Raw genomic sequence first — 12194 nt, 5'->3', positions numbered from 1 at the left:
AGATCACACACTTGGATCTTAGCCTGCTTGATATAAATAGGGGTTCAGTTTTGCCATCTCAACAGCAAGCATGCTGCCAAGATAAAGCAACCCTGTCCCCTGATATAGTGATATATCCATTCTCTTAGTCACATCCTTGTTGCTGTCTGTATTGGTCCACATTTCCAAAGCAATATTGACCCTAGAGTGCTTAGCTTGTCAGCATCACTTGAGGTGGTATCTAAGAGTCTCAAGGCTTAGGGGTCCCAAGCTTTAAGAATGTCCCCCTCAGTCATTCCTTACTGTGCCATCCAATGCCTCCTGAGTCAGCCTGCCTGATCACTTCATCCTTCCCAGTTGGCTCATTGCCTAATGGGACCTAGTTTGCTCTTGTGTAAGGGTGTTGGAGGCATGCGGTCTGCCCTCCCTTCTATCCCACTGACCTTAGCAACACCCAGAGCACCAGAAACAGAGTGGTGCTCAGGGCTCGAGAAAAGGCTGGGCTTTGAAGACTGTGAAGCCTGAGGTTGTCTCAGATCCATCCCCGCCTACATGTGAGCCTTCAAATGGCTGTTTCCTTATGTGAAGAATGAGAATAGTCGCCTGCCTCAGAAAAGGTTACATATGACATGGGTAAAGCACACAGTATGAAGAGCTCGTGAATGTTTATTGCTGTCTAGTTGTCTATCACAAATCAGTCCCATAGTGTGAGTTTCCACAGAAGCCTGTGGCTAGCAGCCATGTCTGTCTGCCTGTCATTGGCCTCTTTCCTCAGCAGAGGGAGCTGGAGCTGGTGAAGGCCATGGTTGGAATCTGATCTCAGGGTGCCCAGCCTACTTCCATCACTGCTACTGTACTGCCCAGCAAATTACTTCTCTACCTCCGTTTACTGACCCTTAAGAAGAGGCTCATGATGATGCTACCCTCCTCTCTAGGATCATTCAGGAGTATGGCAAGAGTTACTTTACTTAAGGAGCTTGTAGTCACACCTTACAGTATTCACACCTGACAGAAGTCACACCTGATAGTAGTTACACATGACAGTCATACCTGACAGTAGTCTCACCCAACAGTAATCACACCCGACAGTAGTCATGTCTGACACTATTCATACCTGACAGAAAGTCACACATGACAGTAGTCATACCTGACAGTAGTCACACCTGATAGTAGTTATACCTGACAGTAGTCACACCTGACAGTTATCCTTAGAAAGAAAAATAAAATCCTATAGGACCCTGTAGTAAGGAGGCCATGCCATTTGTTGTCAGAAGTTTCTGTCCCACCAGGTCCGGCAGCCGTTCAGTCCCAAAGAAACACACAGAGGTCTACATTAATTATAAACTGGTTGGCCTAGTAGCTCAGGCTTCTTATTAATTAATTCTTATATCTTAGATTAGCCCATTATTCTTGTCTATGTTAGCCACATGGCTTGGTACCTTTATCAGTGAGGCATTCTCATCTTGCTTCCTCTGGGCTGAGTGACAACTGCAGACTGACTCTTTCCTCTTCCCAGAATTCTCCTGTTCTGGTTGCCCTGCCTCTACTTCCTGCCTGGTCATCCCACCTCTACTTCCTGCCTGGCTACTAACCAATCAGCATTTTAGTAAAATACAAATAAATCTTTACAGAGTATATACCATTGTCCCACAGCACTCCCCCCATTTCTTTCTTTCTTTTTTTTTTTTTTTACAAAACAAGAACTCTGAATCTAATCTCCTTTGTTTAGTTTTTCTCCTGACCATTATCCTTAACAACTTCTAACCAACACTCTAAACAAAGGAAAATATCCATAGTCCATTTTTTGGGAATGTGGGCATAGTTTTCCAGGCTACTTCCTGCTGATTGGGGGCACTGATAATCTTATGGAAACCTAAAGAAAATTTAAATTATGGTCAAGTCCTGACTGGAGTATCCTGTGAATCTTGATCATCTCAGCCAGCAGTCTTGAATCTGTTCTGGATGTAGAACTCAGACATCTGGGCCATCTGCTCCTACTGGAGATTTCCCAGGGAGTGTTCCTTGGTCAGACCTGATTTTTCTTAACTCAGAATGAATCCACAGCCTCTCATTTCCTGAGACTCCACACCTGCATCAGCGTTCCTGCTAAGGCACATTGGAGAAGAGCTGATCATGGTCGTCTTTGTCTTTGGACCAGCAATGAGAATAGTACCTGGAAATAAGGGCTGTTTAGAGCCACTCTCTAAACCTGTTCTGGAAATATAGGAAGAGGCCCAGAAGTATTTCCTCAACATCTCCACCCCAGGCCAGTCAGTGTCCTGTCTATTTGCAGAAGACAAAGAATGACTGCTTCAAAGTAGCTAATATACTGTAGAAATGATGGGATGGAAATGCCAGGCTGTGTGTTGCTAGGTAACAAGCCCACATCTCAGAGGCACTCTCAGTTTTCATTATCAACTGATGGACTCTCGAGGAACTCCTCAGATAAATTCAGGGAAGCAAGACACATAGTACTGTCTCCTTCTCAACTCCAACGGCCATTGCTGTCCCTCAGTTTTGGTTACCTGAATGCGATAGTCCTGTTGATATCTCCACTGATGAGTTCTTGACCTCATCCTTCCATATAGGAAGAGAGTCACTGTGTATAAATCAAGCTTCAAAGCTACAGAGAAACTCTGTCTCAAAAAAATCACCTCCCTAACAAATATTGGTGGAAGACAATGAAGAAGTAAAATGAATCAGGTTTGCAAACTTGGGCAGTCAGGGAAACTGTAGTATTTATTCCTTAAAATCACTTTCATGAAGCATGGGATACAAAATTGTATGGAGCAAACTGGGCGAGCTAGGTACCAAATGCCTCTCCATTTGAAGATCACCCAGAGAAGCTGTACTTTAAACAGCCTTGGTTTGGAAGGCAGTAGATCAGGGGTGTCTACATTTCCATTGGACTGTTTAATTTTCTAGAAGGATCTAGAACACGTAGGCACATATCTAGACTGTCCTGGAATTCAAATACATTGTTTTAAACTTTGTTTTCACACTGGTGTGTACCATCGCCACTCTGACAGGCAGGTGTTGAGTGACAAAGCCATGTAGCTTGTTCATTTAAGCCCCAAACAGATTTCAGAAATCATCAGTCACATCAAAGACCCCAGGGGTCCAGTTCCACTTCGACCACCCTGTCTGGGTACAAAGGTGAGGAGAAGATCGTTGTTCTGGTGAAGGCCTCCTGAGATGAGTCTCCAGAACAAAAGCCCACCTTCCCTTCCATCAAGAAGATGCTTCAAGAAACCAGTCCCAGGGGGTAATTAACTACATAATGGGTTCTTCCTTCTAGTCTTTTAGCTATTGGGAATTGAAAAAAATGCATGGCTGTCATGTGGATCTTCTCTCTTTCCTTCACTCTCCTCCCATCTCCTCTTCCCCCTCTCCTTCTCTACCCCTCCTCTCCTGCCTCTCCTACCCATCTTCCCTCCTGCTCCTCCTTCCTTCTGTCATGCAGCTACTTAATGTCCACCATACACAAGGTGTGTTCTACATGGTAGTTAAAGTGGAGTCATGGAATCTTCATTTGTTCTGTGAACATGGATCAGGCATTAGTAATGTTTCTGCCCACTTGGCCCATTCAGACATCTCTCATCTAATCTTAATAGGTTCTCTTTCCCAGGGATTTTTGTCACTGCCTTAGTATCCTTTTCAATTGTTATTTCAAGGGTTGTAACTAATATTTGAGGTTGGACTACAGGGTAGAAATCATCCACCCACTCTAGATTATCACTCGTTTGTTTTACAGAGCAGAGTGTCAAATCCAGCGCTAGGCAAGAGAATTAACCCCCAGTCTTATAGCTGACAACTGACTTTGTGTTAAGCTTATCTCTCAAATCCATCTTTCAATAGCAGCTTACTGATAGTATCATTTCTAAAATAGTATTTTCTCTCTCTCTGTGTGTGTGCCTTAAGTATGTGAACCAAGTGACTGTAAGTGCAGTAGGTGACAGAGGTTGGTGTCTAGTTCCCCAGCAGTGGAGCTATAGGCAGTTGTGAGCTGTCCTGTGGATACTGGAAGCCAAACCTGGGTCCTCTGCAAACCACTGAGCCAGCTCTCCACCCCTTGATAGTATCTCCTCCCTCCCTCCCTCTCTCCCTCCCCCCTCCCTCCCCCTCCCTCCCCCTTCCCCTTCCTCCCCCCTCCCTCCCTCCTTCTCTCTCTGGCTCCCTCCCTCTCTTTCTCCCTTCCTCCTTCCCTTCTTCCCTCCCTTCCTCCCTCCCTCCCTCCCTCCCTCCCTCCCTCCCTCCCTCCCTCCCTCCCTTCCTTTTTTTGAGACAAGTTCTTACTATGTAACCCTGCCTGACTTGGAACTTTCCAGGTAGACCAAGCTGGTTTTAAACTCACAGAAGTTTGCCTGCATTTGCTTTCCAGTTCTGGAATTAATAGTGTACACTACCACTCCTGGCTTGATGGTATAAATTTTAATACAGTGAATGTTTATTTCCCCAGAGGTAGCTTGAGGAGGTAGAAAGAGTCCTGGCCTGAAAGTGTCTACTTCTAATTTAATTTGACATTTAACTTGATAGTTTTTTTCTTTTTGTATTTATTTTTTTATTTTGTTTTTCAAGGTAGGGTTTCTCTGTGTAACAGTCCTGGTTGTCCTGTAGACCAGACTGGCCTCGAACTCACAGAGATCCTCCTGCCTCTGCCTTCCAAGTGCTAGGATTAAAGGAGTGAACCACTTGGTATTCTTAACATAACAGCTTGTGTTCTTCACAGGTTACAACAATATTTTTCATTTCTAATTTTTATATTATTTTAATTGTGATATGAAATATTGATGCTAATCATATAAAATATGATGTTTCAAAATATGTATTCTTTGTCTTATGGGCCCAACATTAAGACAATCTTATTTCCTACTTGCGACTTGGTCTTCTCATCTGAAAGAGGAAGGATTTAGGTGACCTTTAGGGACATTCTGAAATGGAATCTAGACATGATCCTTGCTGAGCAATCTGATAATTACCCCATTCTGCAATCTGTACTTTTTCACTTCATTTTATCTGTGACAAGGAGCATGCTAGGAAATGAGGAAGAACCATCAGCGGCCACTGTTGATTGTTGGCGGGCCACAGGATTTTCCTCTAGGCGTTTTTACACATTAGTTCCTGGAATCTGCTGCCTGCCAGATTCACCCCCTTTGTCATTTTATATGCATTAGTCCCCCGAATCCCTGAAAATCACACACAAGGTCCATTTTTCAGACGAGTAAGTTGAAACAAAAGGTACCGCTTCGACGTAGGGGCAGGCACAGTACAGCCTTGCTGGAGACTTGGGCACTGTTGTCAGTAGCACACCTCAAGGACAGGAAGTGCTTTCCTGGGACCTGTGTTTGGGAGTTGCGTCTCCACTGCGGTCCTATGGTTCCTGGAAGGGGATGCTAAACGTCTGTATCCCTTTCCAGCCGTGTGATCCTCTTGGATAGCAGGATGGGCAAGCTGGAAATGTATGCCCATTGCCTGGAGGAGGTGGTGGAAGCACGGATCTGCTGGCTGGTGGCAGAGAAGAGGAAGTGGAGAAACTCCTGTCCGCCATGTTGCCAAGGTATTCGGGAGCAATAGTGGATACAGCAAAACCAGCCGGAGGAAGGAGACATTCGCTGTCTTTGCAGCTCTACACAAGGAGGGATATTTCCATTGTTCTTTTTCTAAGAGAATACCAAGCTTTGTAAAAGGGGACCAAGAAACAGGGGGAGAAGTCCTGGGTCACCAGTGAGGTGGGGAGGGAGGGAGCAAGAGAGGAGAGAGAAGGAAGGAGGGACAGGGAAGGAAAGATGGAGAGAGGGGAAGAAGGAGGGATAATTGTGTATGCATGCAAAAACTGGCAAATTGGCCCACCTTATTAATGAAAATACGGGCAAACCTCCCAGTCCTGGGTGATGGAAGATACAGTGTGGGTTATATGGACGGTGACGGATGCAGCAATAGGATACAGCCACTAGATGGCAGACTAGCTTTATGTCCAACCACTAAGGCACCACCATTGCGCTCCTGTGCCTCTGAATTCAGTAAGTGCCTGTGGCATCAAGTTCAAAAATTGCTTCGACTTTGGTTCTTTTTCCACCTGAACATTTTATGAACACTAGGGAAAATCATCTGCTTTTAGAATCCTTGTTTGTTTGAACGTCAACCAAGAAGTGGAAGCAGGGATTGAGATAGGGTCTCACAGAGAGACCTTAGCTTGGAACTCACAGAAATCCACCTGCCTCTGCCTCCCGAGTGCTGGGACTAAAAGCATGGTCCATCGTAACTGTCTAGAGTAGTGGTCCTCAACCTGTGGGTTGTGACTCCCTTGGCAAACCTCTAGCTCCAAAAATATTTACTTTATTATTCATAACAGTAACTGCAAGCTTGCAGTTATGAAGTAGCAAAGAAAATAATTGTTTGATTGGGGGTCACCACAACATGAGGAACTGTATTAAAAGGTTTCAGTCTTAGGAGAGTTGAGAACCATTGTTCTTGAGCATAGGGGATTTGGACACACTCATAATGGGAGAACAGTTGATTGAAGTAAGAATATTGGTTTATGGATTGGTGGGTGATCACACTCACTTTCACATCTGCACACCAAGTCTTTAGCACCAAATTCCATAAGCAATAGAAAGGACTAAGATGTTTTCAGTGAGAAAATGTTTTTAATGAAGCCATTTGTGTGACCTGTCCCTGACCTTCACCCTCTCCTGCAATTCATAGCCACCACTTACAATCTCTCGCTAGAGAAAATGCAAGTGAATAAGTACACATCACGAGAATCCCTCTAGGTGGTAAATTTAACAAGAACCGAGCCCACGCAAGCCAGAGGGTCCGTGGGGGTGGAGACGAGCAGGAGCTCCCTAAGAACTCTCCTTTCACGTACTGCAGCTTCGTCAGAGAGCAGCTCGTAGCCAGGAAGTCTGTAGACCCAGAACATTTTGAGTCTGTCACCGTCTTTTTCTCTGACATTGTGGGATTCACAAAGCTGTGCTCTCTCAGCTCCTCCTTGCAAGTGATCAGTCTCTTCAACTACGGGTACAGTTTGTTCGGCCACACAGTAGAAACCCACAATGCGCACAAGGTGAGCTATGATCTACATAGACTCCTTACCCGTCGTCTCCAGGCTCACGGGGACAGACCACATCTCAGCTCGTCTCTGTTCATGGCAGAAACTCCATACTTCATTGGTTTGTCTTCTTGAAGGGGTTTGATTGGTCCCAGGTGTACATGTGTGTCCAGAGGCACTGTGTGGGGGAAGCAGAAGACTGTCACTGAAGGGATTGTCTTGCAAGCTGGAAGACTTGAATTTGATCCCCAGAACCCATGTAAAAATACCCAGGGCTTTGTGGTACAAGGTTTTCAGTGCTGGGGAGACAGAGTCAGGGAGATTGCTGGGATTCACTGGCCAACCATCTTAATTGGTGAGTTCCAGGCTAACGAGAGACCTTGGCGTCTCAAAAACACGTGTCCTTCAGATTCCAGGAAGCAGATAGCTGCTCCCTTTGGATCCTCTGTGAGCCTTGACTTCTGTTGGTATGATCCTTAGCAATCCAGGGTGAAGATAGACTCTTCAAATTTAGACTGTCAGGTTGAAGCTAAAGGGGAGTGGCAGCTATGTCCCACATGGTGCTACTCAAGGGGGCATATAAACATGGTCCCCTGGAGAGAGAAGAAGATGGACAGCAAAGCAGAGATGGTGTGACTTGTAGTGGTGCTGATGCTGCTCTTCAGTTGTTAGACCTCTTTGGAGGGAGAATCAGAGCCCAGTAATTCTGACATCCAGTTTGTGTTTGGGAAGGTTGTTCTCAGGAGGGAGAATGTGGCCTAGAACAGGGTTAAACCTTGCATAATTTGAGGGGTCACAAAGAGAGAAGTGTTCCCCCAGGTGGAGGCATTCCTACTGCTTGACTAATATAGAGGCCTTCCACACCATTTTTCGGTTCTACTGGATGTAACTGTGCCTGCGAAAGGCTGAAGCCTTGGGCTTTTAGGCTTCAGTTACTTCCATACCAATAGGACTCTAGACTCTGGTTTTATTAGAAGGACTGGTTGAGGAGGGCACAGATCAGTGATACAAATGTTCAGATGTGTGTGTGTGTGTGTGTGTGTGTGTGTAGGTGGCTGCATTGAGAATGGTGTGTAAGCACTTCTAAGTCCTTGTATGTCATGAGAACATTTTGGGTTAGCTAATATGGACTCTGCTTGATAGATCCATTTGATCCTTCGGGATATACCCAACTTGCACTTGGCTGCTTGTCTAGTGGGTTCTGACCTTGGACTAACTAGGGAACTATGGCACCATGGTTATCAGCTCTAGAGATGCGAGCACTAGCTATGGGAAAGAGGAATGGTGTGTGGAGGGACCAGGGCAAGAACGACTCTGAAAAAATGCTGGACCTAGGCAGAGTGCAGATCAATGAGAGTCGAACTTTGGAGTATGGGGTTTCAGGGGAGGGGCTGGGAATAGGGGGTCTTGTTGTCTCACCCCATCTTCTCTTGGAAAACTAAGGGCTTTTCGTTGTGTCCTTTTCAGGTTGAAGCCAGTGGAGAGGCATACATGGTGGCCAGCCGGCTTCCCATCTGCAATGGAGCTCAACATGCAAATGAGATTGCCACCACCCACTTTCAGATTGGGCATGTGCCTCAGGAAAGACTCCAGCTCCGGACAGGCCTCCACACAGGTAGACGGAACTGAAGGCAGGCGGCAGACCATCCCTGCGTGTCCACAGGTGGCTCTGGAATTGAGCCCTGTGTCTGAAGCTTTTAGGAATACAGTCCTTAAATGGCTCCAGTGCCGGGGACCACATATGGATTTCCAGTGAGTTGAACTGATTCATGAGAATAAGGACACACAGAAAGTCCGAGATGTTTGGAAGGCCGAGGCAGACTGAGCGTCTTCAGGCCTCCCTTTTACCATTGCTTTGATACATTCTCTTTTTGTCAAGCCCATGGGCCTGTGACCTAGAGGTGGGTGATCCCTACTTGGTTTCACATTCTTTCGTTATGCTTTTGGAATAAAAAAATTGAGGAATCTTGCAGCTGGGAGTCACAGCTGAAGTTGGTCTCAAATTCGGGATCTTCCTGCCTCAACCTCCCCAAAGATACAGGCAGACACGAATCGATGCCCCTCTGAGCAAATGCTTCATCTTCTCCCTTTGCATGAGTCCTCCCCACACATTGTGTAGCCATGGTCCTAGTATACAACTGAAAACAAACCCGATCTCCAGCCAGAATCCATTCCTCGAGTTCATGCTGCTGTGGGCTTCGTTTACATCTGTTTAAATCAGCTCGCCTGTTGATTTCTGCAAGAAGTGTGTTCACCCTATAGAAGCGCTCCGGGTGCTCTGCGACACATATTTTCAAGCACTGCTCCGAGAGGGCATTAAATAAATACTTGCTGAATTAATATTCTCTATGGACTTGATGGCCTATGTGGAGCCCAGCCTTGGGTAAGGCAGGCAGTTAAACCTCTCTATTGTTCCCGCCTCAGGTCCTGCGGTGGCCGGTGTGGTGGGAATCACCATGTCTGTTTGGGGCCACTGTGAACATGGCATCCAGAATGGAAAGCAGTAGTTTACGTGGGCATCATTTGCAGCGCAGAGTCCCTGTCCCCTTTATCTTTAACCAATGGGTATTTTTAGAAACTCATTTGCATTTGTCTCCTGTTTTCCATCTGGAAGATAAGCTCATTATTCCCAGGAGACAGCCTGAGCCACCAGCTGTGTAGACAGCATTGTTTTTCCCTGTGTGCTCAGTGGAGCTACATGAAAGCATATGGCTTCCTCCTTTTAAATCCCCCCACCTGTGTGTGTGTGTGTGTGTGTGTGGTGTGTGTGTGTGTGTGGTGTGTGTGTGTGGTGTGTGTGTGTGTGTGTGTGTGTGGTGTGTGCGTGTGTGTGTGTGTGTGTGTGTGGTGTGTGTGTGTGTGTGTGTGTGTGTGTGTGTGTGTGTGTAGGGCAGATCAGGTATTCTCTCTTCTGCCATCCACCTTATTTTTGGGGACAGAGTCCTTACCGAAGCTTAAGTTCACTGACTAGGCTGGGTGGCCAGTGAGCTCTCAGAATTCACCCATCTCCACTTCACAACGCTGGGGTTATAGACACGCACCACGCCCAGATCTATTTTTAAACATTTTTTTTTTTGAGACAGAGTTTCTCCATGTAGCTTTGGAGCCTGTCCTGGAACTTGCTCTGTAGACCAGGCTGGCCTCAAACTCACAGAGATCCACCTGCCTCTGCCTACCGAGTATTGGGATTAATGGTATGAGCCGCCGCCACCACCTGGCATCTCATTTTTTAGAAATTTATTGATTGTATCTTTATGTCTAAGTGTGTGTATATGTACCATGTGTGCATGAGCAGAGGTCAGAAGATGACAGATCTCCTGGAGCTAGAGTTACTTTGTAGGTGCTCAGAACCAAATCCAGATCCCCTACAAGAACAGTAAGTGCTCTTACCCCTGAGCCATCTTTCTAACACCTGCCCAACTCTTATGTGTGTGCTGGGGTGTTGTAAGGAGGCTACTTGGTTGTTTCCTGGTTGCTCAGCCCCGAAATAATCACACAGAAACTATATTATTTAAAACACTGTTTGGCCCATTAGCTCTAGCTTTTTATTGGCTGACACTTATATCTTAATTTAACCTATTTCTATTAATCTGTGTATCACCACATAGTTGTGGCTTACCAGGTAAAGTTCTAGCATCTGCCTCTGGCAGGGCTACATGGCTTCTCTGACTCTACTTCCTTTCTCCCAGCATTCAGTTTAGTACCCCCCCCCCCACCTATCTAAGTTCTGCCCTATCAACGGGCAAAGGCAGTTTCTTTAATCAGCAATGGTATTCACATATAGAGGGGAATCTACATCACTGGAGATTCGAACTCAGGTCCTCATGTTTGCATAGCAAGCACTTTTCCCATTAAGCTCTTCCCTCAGCCTTTTTTCCTGTTCTTAAGAGACTACACATAATGAAAGCATATGAGAACACAGCACAAATTAGAAAACGTTCTTTTCTGTAGGGCTAACCTGAATATTTTAGTTTTAGGAGCCATATAGAGTCAGTTGCAGCTCCTTCATTCTGATGCTGTAGTTCAAGAGTAGCTTTAGACACAGACATGTGCATGGATAGCAAGACCCTGTTGCAATCAAGCTTTATTTGCAAGCACAAAGCGTGGACAGATTGGCCTGTGAGTAGTAATGGTTCCATGTCTGATGGAGAGTATGTTCCTGGTGGGGCAGAGGAGATCTATGACCCAGACCCTAGGAAGCATCATACTCTTGTAACTTTATTGAATCAACCATGACTTGAGATGTGTGTGTATGTGTGTGTGTGTGTGTGTGTGTGTGTGTATGTGTGTGTGTGTGTGTGTGTGTGTGTGTGTCTGTGTGTATGTGTATGATATTTTTCAGTTGAAACATGAAACAAAATTCTCCATGGATCAAGTTTCAAAGAATGTAGGCTTCCATTATTGAACACACTAATTTCTCACCCTGCATAAACACTCACAGTCATGTCACGGCCCGGGGTAATCAACCCACTTTAAAACACAGATTTGGCCTGTTAGCTAGTGAGGAAAGGGGTAGAGTGAGCGTGGAAGCCAACTGTTTGGGCCGGCTCCAAAACTGCTTCTGCGTGCACCTCTGGTTATGGGGACATGTTCACTAGTATGTCTTCATCCCGGGAAGTTTTGAGCCTCCATTCATGGGGACTGTCAACTTGCAGAATAAGTCTGCGTTCCTAAACCAAACACTAACAAGCATCCCTCAGTATCCAATGCCTGGGTGGTCGACAGTTCTAACCTATGTGTCCCAGCAGTGGGTAATTTTTGTGTTTTACATTTATCTACCTGTGTGTGTATATGTATGTATGTGTATATATATATATATGTGTTATCTATCTATCTATCTATCTATCTATCTATCTATCTATCTATCATCTATCTATCTATCTATCTATCATCTATCTATCTATCTATCATCTCTCTCTCTCTATCTTCTATCTATCATCTATCTATCTATCATCTATCTATCTATCTATCATCTATCTATCTATCTATCTATCTATCTATCTATCATTTATCTATCTATCATCTATCTATCATCTATCTATCATCTATCTATCTATCTATCAATCATCTATCATCTATCTATCTATCTATCTATCTATCTATCAATCATCTATCATCTATCAATCATCTTCATCATCATCTACCTACACCTACCTACCTATCT

At 45.2% G+C, this 12194-nt stretch overlaps 1 pseudogene; it reads left to right on the top strand.

Annotated features, from left to right (window-relative positions):
* The window catches only part of LOC119806369, a 31973-nt pseudogene that overhangs the window by 17922 nt on the left and 1857 nt on the right, over positions 1 to 12194 (top strand).

This window comes from Arvicola amphibius, chromosome 1, assembly GCF_903992535.2.
Source record: "Arvicola amphibius chromosome 1, mArvAmp1.2, whole genome shotgun sequence".
In the NCBI taxonomy this organism is placed as follows: Eukaryota; Metazoa; Chordata; class Mammalia; order Rodentia; family Cricetidae; genus Arvicola; species Arvicola amphibius.
The sequence above is the reverse complement of the archived record's forward strand: the minus strand, read 5'-3'. Positions and strand labels throughout refer to the sequence as shown.